We start from the raw sequence: 20,355 nt of genomic DNA, 5'->3' as shown, positions 1-20,355 counted from the left end.
AGAGCAGAAATCAATGAAATAGAAACAAAGAAAACCATAGAAAAGATCAATGAAACGAAAAGCTGGTTCTTTGAAAAGATCAACAAAATGGATAAACCCCTAGCCAGACTTATCAAGCAAAAAAGAGAGAGGACTCAAATCAATAAAATTAGAAATGAAAAAGCAGAAGTAACAATGGACACCACAGAAATACAAAGGATCATAAGAGACTACTATATGCAACTATATGCCAATTAAACAGAAAACCTAGAAGAAATGGACCAATTCTTAGAAAGGTACAATCTTACAAGACTAAACCAAGAAGAAATAGAAAAGGACGAATGGACCCATCACAAGAACTGAAATTGAAACTGTGATTAAAACACTTCCAACAAACAAAAGTCCAGGACCAGATGGCTTCACAGGTGAATTCTATCAAACATTTAGAGAAGAGCTAACACCTCTCCTTCTGAAACTATTTCAAAAAATTGCAGAGGAAGGGATACTCCCAAACTCATTCTATGAGGCCACCGTCACCCTGGTACCAAAACCAGACAAAGACTCCACAAAAAAAGAAAACTACAGGCCAATATCACTGATGAACATTGATGCAAAAATCCTCAACAAAATACTAGCAAACCGCGTCCAACAATACATTAAAAGGATTGTACATCCTGATCAAGTGGGATTTATCCCAGGGATGCAAGGGTTCTTCAATATCTGCAAATCCATCAGTGTGATACACCACATTAACAAACTGAAGAATAAAAACCATATGATCCTCTCAATAGACACGGAAAAAGCCTTTGACAAAATCCAACACCCATTTCTGAAAAAACCCTTCAGAAAGTGGGCATAACGGGACCGTACCTCAACATTATAAAGGCCATATACGAAAAACCCACAGCGAACATAATTCTCAATGGTGAAAACCTGAAGGAATTCCCACTGAAATCAGGAACAAGACAAGGATGTCCGTTCTTGCCACAACTATTCAACATAGTTTTGGAGGTCCCAGCCATGGCAATCAGAGAAGAAAAAGAAAGAAAAGGAATGGTCAGTTAATCTTTGACAAGGGAGGCAAGAACATAAAATGGGAAAAAGAAAGTCTATTCAGCAAGCATTGCTGGGAAACCTGGACAGCAGCATGGAAAGCAATAAAACTAGAACACACCCTCACACCATGCACAAAAATAAACTCCAAATGGCTGAAAGACTTAAATATACGACAGGACACCATCAAACTCCTAGAAGAGAACATAGGCAAAACACTCTCTGACATCAACATCATGAATATTTTCTCAGGTCAGTCTCCCAAAGCAATAGAAATTAGAGCAAAAATAAACCCATGGGACCTCATCAAACTGAAAAGCTTTTGCACAGCAAAGGAAACCAAAAAGAAAACAAAAAGACAACTTTCAGAATGGGAGAAAATAGTTTCAAATGATGCAACCGACAAGGGCTTAATCTCTAGAACATATAAACAACTTATACAACCCAACAGCAAAAAAACCAATCAAGCAATGGAAAAATGGGCAAAAGACCTGAATAGACATTTCTCCAAGGAAGATATACAGATGGCCAACAAGCACATGAAAAAATGCTCAACATCACTGATTATAAGAGAAATGCAAATCAAAACTACCATGAGATACCACCTCACACCAGTCAGAATGGCCATCATTCATAAATCCACAAATAACAAGTGCTGGAGGGGGTGTGGAGAAAAGGGAACCCTCCTGCACTGTTGGTGGGAATGTAAACTGGTACAGCCACTATGGAGAACAGTTTGGAGATACCTTAGAAATCTATACATAGGGAGTTCCCGTCGTGGCGCAGTGGTTAACGAATCCAACTAGGAACCATGAGGTTGCGGGTTCGGTCCCTGCCCTTGCTCAGTGGGTTAACAATCTGGTGTTGCCGTGAGCTGTGTTGTAGGTTGCAGACGCGGCTCAGATCCCGCGTTGCTGTGGCTCTGGTGTAGGCCAGTGGCTACAGCTCCGATTCGACCCCTAGCCTGGGAACCTCCATATGCTGCGGGAGCGGCCCAAAGAAATAGCAAAAAGACAAAAAAAAAAAAAAAAAAAAAAAAAAAAACAAGAAATCTATACATAGAACTTCCATATGACCCCGCAGTCCCACTCTTGGGCATCTATCCAGACAAAACTCTACTTAAAAGAGACACATGCACCCATATGTTCATTGCAGCACTATTCACAATAGCCAGGACATGGAAACAACCCAAATGTCCATCGACAGAGGATTGGATTCGGAAGAGATGGTATATATACACAATGGACTACTACTCAGCCATAAAAAAGAATGCCATAATGCCATTTGCAGCAACATGGGTGGAACTAGAGACTCTCATCCTGAGTGAAATGAGCCAGAAAGACAAAGACAAATACCATATGTATCACTTATAACTGGAATCTAATATCCAGCACAAATGAACATCTCCACAGAAAAGAAAATCATGGACTTGGAGAAAAGACTTGTGGCTGCCTGATGGGAGGGGGAAGGAGTGGGAGGGATTGGGAGCTTGGGTTTATCAGACACAACTTAGAATAGATTTACAAGGAGATCCTGCTGAGTAGCATTGAGAACTATGTCTAGATACTCATATTGCAACAGGCCAAAGGGTGGGGACAAAAAAAAATGTATGCATGTAAGGATAACTTGATCCCCTTGCTGTACATTGGGAAAAAAATAAATTATAAATAAATAAATTAATAAATAAAAGAAAGAAAAGGAATCTGAATTGGAAAGGAAGAAGTAAAACTATCACTATTTGCAGATGACTTGATACTATACCTAGAAAATCCTTAAGACTCTACCAGAAAACTGTTAGAGCTCATCACTGAATATGGCAAAGTCAGAGGATACAAAATTCATACCCAGAAATTGACTGCATTTCTATATACTAACAATGAAAGATCAGAAAGTGAAATTAGGGAAGCAATCTCGTTTACCATTGCATCCAAAAGACTAAAATACCTAGGAGTAAACTTACCAAAAGAGATAAAAGACCTGTACTCTGAAAACTATAAGACACTGATGAAAGAAGTCAAAGATGACACAAATAGACGGAAAGACTACCATGCTCTTGGATGGCAAGAATTAACATTATCAAAATGACTATACTACCCAAGGCAATCTACAGATTCAATGGAATCCCTATCAAATTACCAAGGACATTTTTCACAGAACTTGAACAAAATATTTTAAAGTTTGTTTGGAAGCACAAAAAACCCTGAATAGCCAAAGATATCCTGAAAACAAAAAAATGGAACTGGAGTTATCAGGCTCCCGTACTTCAGACTATACTACAAAGCTACAGTCGTCAAAACCATATGGTACTGGTACAAAGACAGAAATATAGATCAGTGGAACAGGATAGAAAGCCCAGAATTAAACCCATCTCCTAAAGCCAACTCATCTATGACAAAGGAGGCAAGAATATACAATGGGGAAAGTTAAGCTTGTTCAATAAGTGGTGCTGGGAAAACTGGACAGCCACAAGGAAAAGAATGAAATTAGAACACTCCCTAACACCATACACAAAAATAAACTCCAAATGGATTAAAGACCTAGATATAAGACCAGACACTATCAAACTCCTAGAGGAAAACATAGGCCAAACACTCTCTGACAGAAATGACAGCAATATCTTCTCAGATCCACCTCTTAGAGTAATGACAATAAAAACAAAAATAAACAAATGGGACTCAATCAAACTTCAAAGTTTCTGCACAGCAAAGGAAACCCTAAACAACACAAAAAGACAACCCACAGAATGGGGAGAAAATCTTTGCAAGTGAATCAGCTGACAAGGGATTCATCTCCAAAATTTATAAACACCTTCTGCAGCTCCATACCAAAAAAACAAACAACCCCATCCAAAAATGGGCAGAAGATCTAAACAGACAATTCTCCAAAGAAGACATACAGATGGCCAAAAACATGAAAAGATGTTCAACGTCACTCATTATTAGAGAAATGCAAATCCAAACCACTCTGAGGTACCACCCTTACACCAGCCAGAATGGCCATCATCCAAAAGTCTACAAACAAGAAGTGCTGGAGAGGGTGTGGAGAAAAAGGAACCCTAGTACACTGTTGGTGGGAGTGTAAATTGGTGCAACCAGGGTGGAAAGCAATATGGAGATGCCTCAGAAAACTAAACATAGAACTACCAGTTGATCCAGCAATCCCACTTCTGGGCATCTATCCAGAGAAAACCATGACTTGCAAAGACACATGTACTCCAATGTTCATTGCAGCACTATTTACAATAGCCAAGACATGGAGACAACCTAAATGTCCATCAACAGAGGAGTGGATCCAGAAGATGTGGTACATATACACAATGGAATATTACTCAGCCGTTACAATGATGAAATACGGGCATTTTTAGCAACATGGATGGACCTAGAAATTATCATGCTGAGTGAAGTCAGCCATACAATGAGACACCAACATCCAATGCTTTCACTGACATGTGGAATCTGAAAAAAGGACAGAATGAATTTCTTTGTAGAACAGATATTTACTCAAAGGAGACAGTTTGGGGGGGTGGAGGAATGCACTTTGGTTGTGGGATGGAAATTCTCCAAAATTGGATTGTGATTATCACTGTACAACAACAAATGTAATAAATTCATTGAGTAATAAAAAATGAAAAAAAAATCCATTATTCAAGTCGATCAGCATGGTGGGCAACTGGAGCTCAATCTACCAGTGTCTTCTGAGGACCCAGGTAGAATGAACTTTAGAATTACTACCCAAGCTTGAGAAGTATCAAGATGTTGGAGGAGTAAGACATGGTGCTCACTTTCTCCCACAAACACATAAACAAAAAAACCAAAACCCCAACCCAACTACACGTAGAACAATTCACATAGAACATCCACCAAATGCTGGCAGAAAACCGTAAACATCCCAAAAGGGCAAAAAACCCTCCACACAACTGGGTAGAACAATAGGTGAAAAACAAGAGAAAAAGAGAAAGATAGAATCAGGACAGAACTAGCACTTCTGAGAGGGAGCTGTGAAAGAGGAAAGGGGCCCACACCCCAGGAAGCCACCTAACTGACAGGGAGATCAGCTGAGATGGAAGAACCTCAAAGTTACCAAAAAAAGTTCAGCAGCTGGACTGAGGAGGGCAAAGCAGAGTGAGAGCTACACAAACCATCTGGACCACTCAGGCAGAGGCTGGGAGGTGAGGCTCAGGCTCCTGAGGTCATTTCCAGGGAGAGGACTAGGGTTGGCTGTGTGGAGACAGCCTGAGGGGCTAGGCAATGGTGCACCATGGACTGGGGAGCCGAGCACCACAGCCAAGGAAACCTAGGAGGAGATCTGGGCCTATAGGAGAAGGAAAGTGCCATTTCTGGGGAGGGTGGGAGAAGAAGGGTTGTATTGCCATATGAATATCTTTCCCTATGTATGCACAGAATCTCAGAGGGCAGGGTGCCTTTGGCACAGGATATGAGTGGTGAGGCGCCACTGGTACAGGCTATAGCAAGAGTGCATCTCTTGTGTGGGCTATGGGCAGCCAGGCACCTCTTGAATGGACTAAGGGCAGTAGAGGGCTAAGCATGCTGTGGCACCTCCTGTGTGGTCTACAGGTGGTGGGGGCAAACCACAGCAGTCATCTCAGACACCAGATGTAGGTGGGGCCTGCCACCACTAGGGATCTATAAACAGGCACTACCTGTGACCCCACTCACCTCAGAGGTTGGCAAAGAGAGGGCACTACAACTGAACACCACCCATTGTTGTTTTCTCTCTTCCTGGGAATGCCAAATGCTCTGGCACCACCTACACCTTCCTGATCACTGTCACTTCCCAGAGCCCTGCAACTAGAAGCAACTTGTGCCATCTTCCCACAGGTCCTTGCCACTATCAAGGGCGCAGCAACCAGGCAGTAGCTACTAGCCCTGCCCATTGCCTCCACCTCACTAGAAGCACAAACAGCACCCTAAAAAATAAAAAGTAAGCTCTCACAAAATACCCAGGGGTGCTCATGCATATAAATGGCCTTCCAAGACTACAGTAGTTGTTTTCCCTAAACTTGCAGAATAAGAAAAATCTAAGCAAAGTGAAGATGCCTAGGAACCATTCCCAGTTAAAAGAATAGGAGAATTCACCTGAAGAAGCAAACAATGAAACAGACCTCTGGAATCTAACAGACACCGAGTTCAAAAAGGAGAGTAAAAATACTGAAGGAATTAAGAGTGAATATGAAGGAATTAAGAGCAGATATGAACAGTAATGCAGATTATTTTAGAAAAGAACTAGAAAATATGAGGAATCAAGAAAAATTAGAAAATTCATTTGCAGAGACACAAGCTGACTTAAAGGCATTAAAGAGCAGAATGAATAATGCAGAGAAACAAATTAGTGACTTAGAAGATAGAATAATGGAAATCACCCAATCAGGACAGCAGACAGAAAACCTAATGGAAAAAAACATGAAAACAACATAAGAGATCTTTGGGCTTTTCAGCCGTGGTGCACAACTTGGTTTGGTCCAGTTTAAGATGCTGACAAAATTCAGGGCTGGTGCTTGGAAGAAGCTTTTCAAGGAGATATGGTATATTTGAACATGTGAAATATATGGAACAGAGGTTTTTGCTTTCTTTATCCCTTTCATGGTGGTAGTGATTAACTTTGACCTCTTTGACAGAAATTGGATCAATAGATTCCTAAGGATCAGGGAAAAGTTTGCTGCATAAGTTTCAAGGGGTGTGTTCATGAGGAACTATTCCTACATTTTGATTTAAGGTTGGTTATTGCATTTGTCAAATTTCAGTGTTTTACTGAATATAAATTCTGCCTCAATAAACATGAGTTAAAACTTAAAAAAAAAGAGAGATCTCTGGGATAATATAAAGTGGGCCAATCTATGCATAATAGAGATTCCAGAAGGAGAATAAAAAGAAAAGGGGATTGAAAATATATTTGAAGAAATTATGGCTGAAAACACTCCAAATCTAAAGGAAACAGATATCAAGGTACAAAAAGCATAGAGGGCCCAAACAAGTTGAACCCAAAAGGGACCACACCAAGGCATGTATTAAAAATAGCAAAAGGTTAAGATAAAAAGAGGATTCTAAAGGCAGCAAGAGAAAAAGAGTTGTAAGGGAGCCTCCATAAGGCTATCAGCTGATGTCTCTACAGAAACACTATAGGCCAGAAGAGTGGCAAGATATATTCGAAGTTCTAAAATGGAAAATTTTGCAGCCTAGAATACTCTACCCAGCAAGAATATTACTTAAAATAGAAGAAGAAATAAAGATTTTCTCCAACAAACAAAAATTGAAAGAGTACAGCAATACTAAACCCATTCTTAAAGAAACACTGAAAGTGATCCTCTAAATAAAAAAGAAGTAAGAAGAAATAAGATGGAGGAAATCACAATTAGAAAGCAATCACTTAAATAAGCCAGTATACAGATATAAAAGAAAAAAAAAGTATTGTAAAAGCAATGATAAACACAAGGAATAGCAAAAAGACAAACATGAAGATGTTAAAAAAGGACAAGAAAACCATAAAACATGGGGAAGGAAAGTAAGGAAATCTAGACTCTTGTTTTTAGAATGTTTTTGAGCCTATTTGACTATCGGGCTAAACAAGCAGGTATAGGAAGGGTTAACATACTTGAAAAACAGAGCAACCACAAATCAAATCCAAACATTACATTCACAAAAACTAAAAAGAAGAGGACACATGCAAAAAATAAAAAGAAATCACCCAACCAAAAATAAGAAAGGAACAAAGGAGAAACATATAATCAACTGGGAAACAAGGTTTGAAATGGCAATAAATACATCTTCAGCAATAATTACCTTAAATTGTCAATGGACTGAATGCTCCAATCAAAAAACATGGAGTGGGAGACTGGATTTAAAAAAAGAGAGCCTACAATATGCTGTCTACAAGAGACTCACCTTAGGGAAAAAGACATATATAAATTAAAAGTGAGGGGATGGAAAAAGATACTTCATGCAAAGGGAAAAGATGGGAAAGCAGGAGTTGCAATACTCATATCAGACAAAATAGACATTAAAGCAAAGGCCATAAAGAAAGACGAAGAAGGACACTATTTAATGATAAAAGGATCCATTCAAGAAGAGGATATTATAGTCATCAATATACATGCTCCTAATATAGACATATTCAGATACATAAAACAAATACTAACAGACATAAAAGGAGAAATTTATGGGAATACAATAACAGTAGGAGACTTTAACACCCCACTCACATTGATGGACAGATAGATGCTCTAGACAGAAAATCAATAAGGCAACAGAGATCCTAAATGACACAATAGAAAACTTAAACTTAATTGACATTTTCAGGACATTACATTAAAAAGAATCAGAATATACATTCTTTTCAAGTGCACATGGAATATGTTCAAGGATTGACCACATACTGGGGCACAAAGCTAACCTTAACAAATTAAAGGCTATAGAAATTATTTCAAGTATCTTCTCTGACCACAATGCCATGAAACTAGAAATCAACCACAGGAAAAGAAATGAGAAAAGACTAACTACATGGAGACTAAACAACATGCTAGTAAGAAACCAATGGGTCAATGAGGAAATCAAAAGGGAAATTAAAAAATATCCCAACAAATGATAATGAAAACAAAACCATTCAACATCTATGGGATGCCAGAAAAGCAGTGTTTAGAGGGAAGTTCATAGTGATACAGACCTTCCTCAAAAAAGAAGAAACATCTCAAATTGACAACACACAACCTAAAAGAATTAGAACAAGAACAAACAAAACCTGAAGTCAGCAGAAGGAAGGAAATTATAAAGATCAGAGAGGAAATCAATCAAACATAGATTCAAAAAAGGAAGAAAAACCAATAGAAAAAAGCAATAAAACCAAGAGCTGGTTCTTTGAAAGGGTAAACAAAATTGACAAACCTCTGGCCATATTTACCCGGAAGAGAGAAAGAACTCAGATAAACAAAATAATAAATGAAAAGGAGAAATCTCAATGGATACTGCAGAAATACAAAAAACCATAAGAGAATGCAATGACTTATTATATGCCAACAAATTTGACAACGTAGAAGAAATGGACAACTTTCTAGAGACTTACATCCCACCAAAACTGAATCAAGAAGAAATAGATCAATTGAACAGATTGATAACTAGATATGAAATTGCATATGTAATAAAAACACTCCCTATAAACAAAAGTCCAGGACCAGGTGGCTTCGCAGGTGAATTCTACCAAATATACAAAGAACTTATACCCATCCTTCTTAAGCTTTTCGAAAAGGTTGAAGGAACATTCCCAAAGACATTATATGAAGCCACCATCACCCTAATACCAAAACCAGAGAAAGATACTCCCCAAATAAAAATTACATTGTCAATATATTTGATCAATATAGACACAAAAATTCTTAACAAGATTTTAGCCAACCAAATCCAAAAACATAAAAAAGATCATACACCATGACCAGGTGGAATTCATCCCAAATTCACAAAGACGATTCAACATATGCAAATCAAACAACATTATACACCACATCAACAAAAGAAAAGTCAAAAACTACAGGAGCATTTCAACAGATTCAAAAAAGCATTTGACAAAATCCAACATCCATTCATGATAAAAACACTCACAAATGTGGGTCTAGAGGGATTATACCTTAACATAATAAAAGCCATTTATGACAAACCCAAAGCCAGTATAATACTCAATGGAGAAAAGCTGAAAGCGTTCCCACTAAAATCTGGAATAAGACAAGGATGCCCACTCTCATCACTTTTATTCAACACAATATTGGAAGTCCTATGTATAGCAATCTGAAAAACAAAAGAAATAAAAGTTATTCAAATTGGAAGAGAAAAAGTAAAATTGTTACTCCATGCAGATGACATGATACAATATATAGAATACACTAAGGACTTCACACAAAAACTACTCAAACTGATCAATGAAGCAAAGTGCAGGATACAAGATTAACATTCAGAAATTGGTTGCATTTCTGTATACTAACAATAAAATATTAGAAATGGAATATAAAAATACCTTTTAAAGTTGCACCCCCCAAAATTAAGTACCTAAGAATAAACCTGACCAAGGAGGTGAACAATTTATATGGTAAGAACTATAAAACATTAATCAAGGAAATTAAAGAGGAGTCAATGAAATGGAAAGATATTCCATGTTGGAAAAATCAATATCATAAAAATGCTCATACTACCCAAAGCAACCTACATATTCAATGCAATTCCTATCAAATTACCCATGACATTTTTCATAGAACTAGAACAAACAATCCAAAAATTTATATGGAACCATAAAAGACCCAGAATTAGGCAACCCTGAGGAAAAAACCCAAGCAGGAGGTATAATTCTCCCAGACTTCAGACAATATTACAAAGCTACAGTAATCAATATAGTATGGTACTGGTACAAAAAAAGACATACAGACAAATGGAACAGAATAAGGACCCAGGAATAAAACCAGATACCTATGGTCAATTAATCTTTGACAAAGGAGCAAGAATATAGAATGGGAAAAAGACAGTCTCTTCAGCAAATGGTGCTGGGAAAACTGGACAGCTGCATGTAAATCACTGAAACTAGAACACATCCTCACACCATGCATAAAAATAAACTCAAAATGGCTTGAAGACTTAAACATAAGATAAGACACCATCAAACTCCTAGAAGAGCTCATAGGCAAAACATTCTCTGACATCAACCACACAAATGTTTTCTCAGGTCAGTCTCCCAAGGCAACAGAAATAAAAACAAACAAAAAAACCAATAGAACCTAATCAAACTTAAAAACTCGGAGTTCCCGTCGTGGCACAGTGGTTAACGAATCCGACTAGGAACCATGAGGTTGCGGGTTCAATCCCTGCCCTTGCTCAGTGGGTTGACCATCCAGCATTGCCGTGAGCTGTGGTGTAGGCTGCAGACGCGGCTTGGATCCTGCGTTGCTGTGGCTCTGGTGTAGGCTGGCAGCTACAGCTCCGATTAGATCCCTAGCCTGGGAACCTCCATATGCCATGGGAGCGGCCCAAGAAATGGCAAAAAGACAAAAAACAAAAAAAACAAAAACAAAAAAAACAAAAAAACTCTTGCACAGTAAAGGAAACCATTAAAAAAAAAAAAGACAACCTATGGAACAGGAGAAAATATTTTCAAATGATGCAACTGACAAGAACTTAATCTCTAAAATACACAAACAACTTATATAACTCAACAGCCAAAAAACCAACAACCCAATAGAAAAATGGGCAAAAGACCTGAATAAAAATTTCTCTGGAGAAGATATATACATGGCCAACAGGCACCTGAAAAAATGCTCGACATCACTAACTATTAGAGAAATGCAAATTAAAACTACTATGAGGTACCACCTCACACCTGTCAGAATGGCCATCGTTAACAACTCAACAAATAACAAACGTTGTAGAGGGTGTAGAAAAAAGGGAACCCTCCTGCACTGTTGGTGGGGATGTAAACTGGTACAACCACTATGGAAAACAGCATGGAGGTACCTCAGAAAACTAAATATAGAACTACCATATGACCCAGCAATCCCTCTCTTGGACATATATCCGGACAAAACTTTCATTGAAAAAATACATGCATGCCTATGTTCATTGCCACCCTATTCACAATAGCCAAGACATGGAAACATCCTCAGTGTCAATCAGTAGATGAATGGATTAAGATGTGGTATATATAACACAATAGAATACTACTCAGCCATAAAAACGAACAAAATAATGCCATTTGCAGTAACATGGATGAAACTAGAGACTCTCATACTATATGAAGTACATCAGAAAGAGAAAGACAAATACCATATGATATCACTTATATCTGGAATCTAATGTACGGCACAAATGAACTTTTCTATAGAAAAGAAACAAACTCATGGACCTGGAGAACAGACTTGTGGTTGCCAAGGGGGAGGGGGAAGGAGTGGGACGGACTGGGTGTTTGAGTTTAGTAGATGCAAACTATTGCATTTGGAGTGGATAAGCAATGAGATCCTGCTGTTTAGCACAGGGAACTATATCTAGTCACTTGTGTTGGAACATGATGGAGGATAATGTGAGAAAAATAGTGTATACATACATACATATATATATATATATGTATGTATGTATGATTGGGTCACTTTGCTGTACAGTAGAAGTTGACAGAACATTGTAAATCAACTATAATAGAAAAAATAAAAATCTTAAAAAAAGGAGTTACTACCTAAGGGATAGAAGAGAGGAATATTCATCCTTCAGTTCATATGCTTCCTTGATCAAGGGTTGCTCATGGTTGTTAACTCATCTGAAATTCTTGGTTTGCCCATGTCACAATGGTGAGAGATTCTTGCACATGTCCTGGGCAATGGTGGTAGAGAAGCCCTAGAATAGAAAACAAGAAATTCATAGTGCAGCTGAAACAACATACTGTCAGGTTATACCTGTATGCAGGTGGTAGCTTCAACAGTGATTGAAAAGATGAGTCAAAAGATCCCAGAAGTAACTCTCATGATAATCATTGCAAATTGGATCATATCAGTAGGTTAAAGGTAGTACTGTGTAATTTAAATTTCAAAGGAAGAGTTCTCATCATGGCTCAGTGGTTAATGAATCCAACTAGGAACCATGAGGTTACGGGTTCGATCCCTGGCCTTGCTCAGTGGGCTAAGGATCCAGCATTGCCATGAGCTGTGGTGTAGTTCGCAGATATGGCTCGGATTCTGCATTGCTGTGGCTCTGGTGTAGGCCAGTGGCTACAGCTCTGATTAGACCCCTAGCCTGGGAACCTCCATTTCCATGGGTGCAGCCCTAGAAAAAGACAGAAAAAAGACAATAAATAAGTAAATAAATTTCAAAAATATTATATACTCTGCATCCAAAGACTTGACACAATTTATTCTCTGACCCTAAGGTGGTAAAATTAGAATGGAAAAATATTCACAATATTCACAAGGTTGTCCTCCTCCCCCTTTTTTGGTTACAGCAAACTAAATTACTGGATGAGTCCCTCTGTTAAAAAAAAAACTAAATATACTAGATAATTTTTTTTAATCTTATAATTAATGAAGGGCTGATAAGATTGTAAGGAATTACCAGATAAAGCCTGAAGGGGACAGAGGACCCTAAAGAGTTAAGCCAATACAGAGTCCTCTTTCGGCCTGAAGATGTTTGCCAATCCCAGTAAATTTGAACTTTCATTCTAACAACTTCAGTTGAGTAAGAAGATCAGAAAAGAAGCCCGGAGTCAGACAAAGTGAGGAATCTAATACCAGATACTTCCTCACGATAAGCTGGTCTCACTCTGAGACTAAGGGTTAACTAGAAATGAACCAGCACCTATGTGGTATTACAGTATATATTTCCATGATTGAGATAGGCAGAGGGACCTTAAGTCTTGAACTTGCTTAAGGTGGCCCTATTATGGTGATATAATTATTATTCCTAGGTATCTGGAAGAAGCTGATTTAAAACTTCTCTGGAAAAAAGTAACTTTATTTTCGATCTCAGAATTTTCTGTAATATTTTTTAAGTACAATGGCTATGAGGCAGCCAAAGATAACCAAGAAAATAAAACACTCTAAGCGAGAACTGGGCAAAACAGGCCTGCAGGAGTTCTGGTTGTGACTCAGCAGTAACAAACCCAACTAGAATCCATGAGAATGCAGGTTTGATCCCTGGTCTCACTCAGTGCGTTAAAGATCATGCGTTGCTGTAGGCTGCAGACATGGCTCGGATCCCATGTTGCTGTGGCTGTGGCATAGGCTTGCAGCTGTAGTTCTGATTTGACCCCTAGCCTGGGACCTTCCATATGCTGCAGGCGTGGCCCTAAAAAGACAAAGGAAGGGAAGAAAGGAAAGAAAGGAAAGAAAGGAAAGAAAGGAAAGGAAAGGAAAGGAAAGGAAAGGAAAGGAAAGGAAAGGAAAGGAAAGGAAAGGGAAAAGAAATAGATCTGCAAACCTTCAGATACCGGAATTATCAGCCATAGACTGTAAAGGCACCTACGCGTAAATGAATAAAAGACATATTTTGGGGGAAAAGTCTGCAGGGAAGAATAACCTATAAAAACTGATAGATCATATCCAAAAGGAAGAAAGCAAATTAAGAATTCATTGGATAGGTTAAATAGCAGATTACAAACAGCTGAAGAGAAAACCTTGTAAGATAAATAAGACAAAAATATCCAGAATGCAGCCCTTGGAGATAAAAAAATAGAATATGTAAAAGAGCATAATATATTCAAATGATGGAATAAAACATCTAATGTATTTAATTAGAGTCTGAGAAGGAAAGGAGAGAGAGATCAATATTTTAAAAAATAAAAACTGAGAATTTTACAGAATTTATGAACGACACCATTCCATAAATTCAAGAAAAGCAAATAACAGTTAAACTTACAGCTGATTTTTATAGCAACAATGGAAGTTAAAAGTATAATGGTATCTCTGTTGTGCTGAAAAATAGTAGTAAAAAAAAATTCAACAATTTCTTCAAGAATTAAGGCAAAATACATTTTGTGACAAAAATGAAAGCATTTACTACCAATCTACTTACAGAAAAGAAAATTCCAGGCGTTCCTTTTGTGGCTCAGTGGGTTAAGAACCCAACTTATAGCCACGAGGATGTGGGTTTGATCCCTGGCCTCACTTGGTGGGTTAATGATACAGCATTGCTGTGGCATAGGTCACAGATATAGCTCAGATCTGGTGTCACTGTGGCTGTAGTATAGGTCAGCAGCAAATTCAACCCCTAGCCTGGGAACTTCCATATGCTATGGATGTAGCCCTAAAAAAAAAGAAAAGAAAAGAAAAGAAAATTTCAGAGCATCTATAGAAGAATGCAGAAAATGATAAACGTGTAGTTAAACCTATGTAAATGATGGTTGATTGGAGTTCCTTTTGTGGCGCCCCAGAAACAAATCTGACTAGGAACAATGGGGTTGTGGGTTTGATCCCTGGCCTTGCTCAGTGAGTTAAGGATCTGGCATTGCTGTGAGCTGTGGTGTAGGTTGCAGATGCAGCTTGGATCTGGCGTTGCTGTGGCTGTGGCATAGGCTGGCAGCTGCAGCTCCAATTAGACCCCTAGCCTGGGAACCTCCATATGCCGCAAGTGCGGCCCTAGAAAAGGCAAAAAGACAAAAAAAAAAATACTGATATAAAACAATTGTAATAATGAATTTTTAAGGTTTAAAAATTATATATTTCTCCTATACTAGTGAACCTGGTATAGGAGAAATATAAAATATAAAAAAGCTGATATAAAACAACTGCAATAATGAATTTTTAAGGTTTAAAAATTATATATTTCTCCTATACTAGTGAACCTGGTAATTCCAATCACTAACTCCTAAGCACAACTAGAAAAGCTGACATCAGAGAGCCTGTGAAGAGTTACATGGCCAAGGTCCAGATGAAGAAACATAGATACGAAGCCTGCTATTTGGAACATCCATTAATTTCTGAAGAGTCAGCTAATAGGCTAAAAGCTGAACTGGGCTTTTCATAGACTCATATGGTTAGCAGCATAAAAACTGAAGTTCAAGACCAGTTAAGTGGTAATGGGAGGTAGTAATGCCTCCAGCTTCGGATGGCATCCCAAAATGCTATACTCTAGAAGTAAGTGAACTAAAATAGAAGAGCTAGTTTCAAATCACCTTAACAACTGGATTGATTAAAATAATCTGAAATCCCTAGTGTCTCTGGACACCTGCCTGTGAGAGTAAATCTCTTCTGGAAGAAAAATAGCATAATTCTGGCCCTGAAAATTTTCTGCAAGTTTTCATAGTCAATTCTAGCACTCAATCTAAAAAAACCAGGTATACTATAAAACATGTTAAAATAGGAAGAGAAACAATAGATAATAGAGATGCACAAGGATACAGGTATTATAATATATAGATGCTTAAAATAACAATTATTTTCAAGGCATTACAAACGAGATTCAGAATCTTGACAGGGAACTACACAAACGATAAGAACTATACAAAAGAGCTGAAGAGAAATTCTAGAACTGAGAAGTACAATAAAAACACAAAGGAGGACTTCCCAATGTGGCTTAGCAGCAATGAACCCAATTAGAATCCATGAGGATGCGGATTTGATCCCTGGCCTTGGTCAGTGGGTTAAGGATCTGGTATTGCTGTGATTTGTGGTGTAGATCACAGAGATGGATCAGACCCCGAGTTGCTGTGACTATGGCATAGGCCAGCAGCTACAGCTCTGATTTGACCCCTAGCCTGGGAACTTCCATATACCACAGGTGCAGACTTAAAAAGACAAAAACCAAAAACCATAACCAAAAACCAAAACAAAACAAAACAAAAAAAGGATTGTTTCCAAGGGAGATTAGACATAGCTCAAGAAAGAATTAATAATTAGAATACTGACCACAAGAAAATATACAAACTGAAGGACGGAGAGAAGAAAGAATGAAAAATAGAGAAAACAGTGTAAAAGACATAAATTAGAGTGAGACAGTCTGATATACATGTAATTAGAGTTCCAAAAAGAGAGGAGGAGAAAATGGGACAGAGCCAACATTTGAAGAGATGATGGCTTGATAATTTTTCAAAAATAAAAACAAGCCACAGATTCAAAAGAATGATGAACTGAAAGCAGAACAGACATAAACATACTAAGGCATTTAATTTTAAAACTGCTAAAACAAGGACAAAGTGAAAAAGTCTTAAAGACAAATTACACACAAAGTGATACAATTCATAGCTGTCTTCACAACAGAAAAAAAAAAAATGAAACCAGAAGACAATGAAATGATAGCTTTGAAGGGCTGGGAAAAAAATTTATAACCAATTAAAATGTCTCAAAAATAAATGTTAAATAAGGACATTTTCAGACAAAAAAAGCTGAGAGAACTGCTCACCAAAAGACCAACCCATTCTAAATGTAGAAGAAATATGACACCATATGGAGGCTTGGGGAATGTAGGAGAGAATAAAGAGTGAACAATAAAACAATCACATGGGTAAATTAAATAAATTATAAGTAATGTTGGAGTTCCCATTGTGGCTCAGCAGTTAATGAACCCAACTAGGATCTATGAGGATGTGGGTTCGATCCCTGAACTTGCTTAGTGGGTTAAGGATCTGGCGTTGCCATGAGCTATGGTGTAGGTCACAGATGCAGCTCAGATCTGGCATTGCTGGGGCTGTGGCATAGGCCAGCAGCTATAGTTCTGATTTGACTCCTAGCCTGGGAACCTCAATATGCTGTGGGTGCAGCCCTAAAAAGCAAAATAATAATAATAATAATAATAAATAAAAATTATAAGTAATATTGACTGCATATACATAATTTCTTCTGAATAGAAAATTGTGTGTATATATACGTTATATATATACATTTATATCTATGTATATATATTTGTATACATCCAATTCATACTTATGTATATATGCACATGCATGCATACTTATATACACATATATATACATGTATATTATGTTGAGTTTCTTTAGTGAGGCTTGCTATTCTATTGGGTTGTCTCTCAGTAACTTAATTTGATATAAACAAATTAAGGGGAACATCATGAGGAAATTTTCAAAATATTTAGAACTGAATGAAAGGCTTATTAAGAGAAAAAGGGAGGAAGATGTAAATAACAATATACTGAACAAAAAAGTTAAAATAGCCAAAAGAAAAACAGATTTTTTTTAATTATGAAAGAACACAAAGAACAAGTTATCAAATTTGAAAAAATTGATGAAATGAAAACAACTAATATTTCAAAATTGCTCAAGTGAAAGAAAACTTGAATAGACCAATAGGTACTAAGAAAATACAGTTAATCATTTTTTAAAAACCTTCTAAAATCGACTAAGTCTAGACTGTTTTAGGGCTGCACCCATGGCATTGGAATTTTCCAAGCTAGGGGTCAAATCAGAGCTTCAGCTGCTGGCCTATGCCCCAGCCACAGCAATGCCGTGTCTGCAACCTATACCACAGCTTGTGGCAACTCCAGATCCTTAACCCACCAAGTGAGGCCAGGGATCAAACCTGCGTCCTCATGGGATACATTACCACTGAACCACAACAGGAACTCCCTCCCTCTATTTCCTGATCATGACGACTTTTTACATTTATCCACATATTCTACTTTAAAGACAAACATTAAAGATCCAGGGAGGTTTATTTCTGCCTGCACAAGTGCCTTAAATGGTAACCTAGTCTGGTCCTGAAAGACTTAATCTCTCTAAATACTAAGCTTAGTTTACCTACGGTTGAAAGAGATGATGCTGGCACACTAATTATAATGATAATAAAAATCCTCCAAATGCATTTACAGTGTAACATCATACCTCTACTTGCACTTATTAATGCAATATCACTTGATGGCTAATGGACATTGGGCACTCTGGGGCTCAGTCTCCTATTTGAGAGGATGTACTACTCAGTAATTCAATTACCAGTAATGAGACTTGGCTATGAGAAGGAATCTGATTTTACTTCTGGAGTTGAAAGAAGCAAAGTAATAGACTCCAACTCAGACTGTGTTTTGTTTTATTTTCAAGGTAGGCATTTTGTCGAGATATTTGCTTCACCTGGTAGCTCCCATTCGTCCGTCAATTTGTAATCTCCTCGCTCTGTGCACATACAGATCAGACCTTTCCCTGTGCTCTGAGGGGGTTCTCTGCTGTTGTAGAGACCAGACCTCCTGCTCTTACCACAGAAGTAGAATCACAGCTTTCCAATCTTTGACCAATTATCTTTAGAAAGATTAGGCATCTTGAAATTGTTCTGATCTTGCACCCTGTCTTTGAGCTTCTAAGTGCTCTGAGAGGTAGATCCTCGGACACAGAGGAAGCCCTCTGCATTGATCAGTGCCCCACATTCTTAATCTCCTCAGGCCAATTTACAGGTGTAGCAGAGGCTAAGGCTGTTTCTAAGAGGTGGTAAACATAGTAGCAAAAAGTGCCAGCATTCATTAATAGCTGTAAGACATGGCCAGAAGCATTTCCTTCCTCCAACTTTATCTCCTTTAAACATCACTGATTACAACTTCTAGATCATTTTTGAGACGAGGTGAATCTATGTTAATAAATAGTGACATAATTTAAACAACATAGTCATCTCACACAAGAGAAGGAAATAAATTGCTAATTGTTTTAATATTCTGTTGAAGTATCCACTACTGATTTGTTCACCTTATTTGATGTCATTATAACCAATTCTCTTTATTGTAACTTTCATTTCAACTTACATGTGAGCAGTCTGGGCTAAATCCAGGAGTAAAAAAAATGTAAAGGATCTTTAAAGCTGATATCTGAGGGGAACTAGTGTACAGCAGGATGCAAAAAACCAATGTTTTAAATTTTCAAGATAAGGTTAAGTTTCATCTTATTGAAAAATAGCTTAATACCTGTTGGTCAAATACCTTAATTATGCGATACTTACGGGAACAGCAGGTATGACTGAGTGTGCCAGACATTCACAACGGGTTTTGTTGTGAATTTCTCTAGATCTCACCCTACACCAGGCTAGTGGTTTTCAAAATGTGATTCCTGGGCCAAAATCATCAATATCCCTTGAGAACTTGTGAAAATGAAAAGTCTTGAGCCCTACACCAGTCCTACTCTGGAGTTTGGAGTCCAGCAATTTCTGTTTGAAGAGAAACTTCAGGTAATCCTAATGCTTGCTAAAGTCTGAAAGCCTTAGGTCAATCATACCTTCAATAGGTAGCACCCATGGTGGCACCCTGGAGGGCTAAATGAACCAAGTTTTCTGATGTTGGGCTACTGTGTTTTGTTATAAAATTCCCTGGGCCTCATAGGGCAAATCCATACCTTGAAGGTACAGTTTTGTCAGAAGAAAGTAGTCTTACTTGAGAACTTTAGAAAAGAGGCAGCTCCTGGAATAGTTAATAAGGTCTTAGAAGATACCTTAGCTTGCAGGTAAGTGGGGACTATAGCCTCCTCTCTAGGCCTGGTGATTATGTGGACCTTGACAGTGGATGGAAAGGTCTGTCTCTTAGGAAAGAGTGGGCACGTGGAGAAGAGAGCCTTCCCCAGTGGATGGGATGTGATGGAGCAACATTCCAGCAGAGGATCTGCTGGGGTTCTGGAAATGGAACTGCCTACTCCCCATGCAGAGGGATCTCCTGAGAACATTATCAGCAGAAGCGTGGCATGGAAGCCTGTTGAGGAAGGAGCCTGCGTCACAGGTTTTAGGACTCTGTCAGAAAAAAAACTGAGAGAATAGTGTAGAGTCTAAAGATGGGTTGGGTACTATAGGCTCTGTAATGTTGGCAAAGGAAATGAAGGTTATACCCACAGACTGGGAAAAGCTCGACAGGCATTCACACCTGCTGGATGCCTAGGTACCAC

The 20,355-nt window shown here is 38.1% G+C and overlaps 1 protein-coding gene across 1 annotated transcript in view; it reads right to left on the bottom strand.

Moving 5' to 3' along the window:
* The window catches only part of C15H2orf88 (chromosome 15 C2orf88 homolog), a 165,832-nt gene that overhangs the window by 84,591 nt on the left and 60,886 nt on the right, over window positions 1-20,355 (bottom strand). Inside the window, exon 6 of the mRNA XM_021076261.1 lies at window positions 12,244-12,401. The gene's annotated coding sequence lies outside the window, so the exon portion shown is untranslated. The remainder of the gene's footprint in view (window positions 1-12,243; window positions 12,402-20,355) is intronic.

The sequence above is a fragment of the Sus scrofa genome, chromosome 15, assembly GCF_000003025.6.
Source record: "Sus scrofa isolate TJ Tabasco breed Duroc chromosome 15, Sscrofa11.1, whole genome shotgun sequence".
NCBI classification, from domain to species: Eukaryota; Metazoa; Chordata; class Mammalia; order Artiodactyla; family Suidae; genus Sus; species Sus scrofa.
This window is presented reverse-complemented; position numbering and strand designations above follow the sequence as displayed.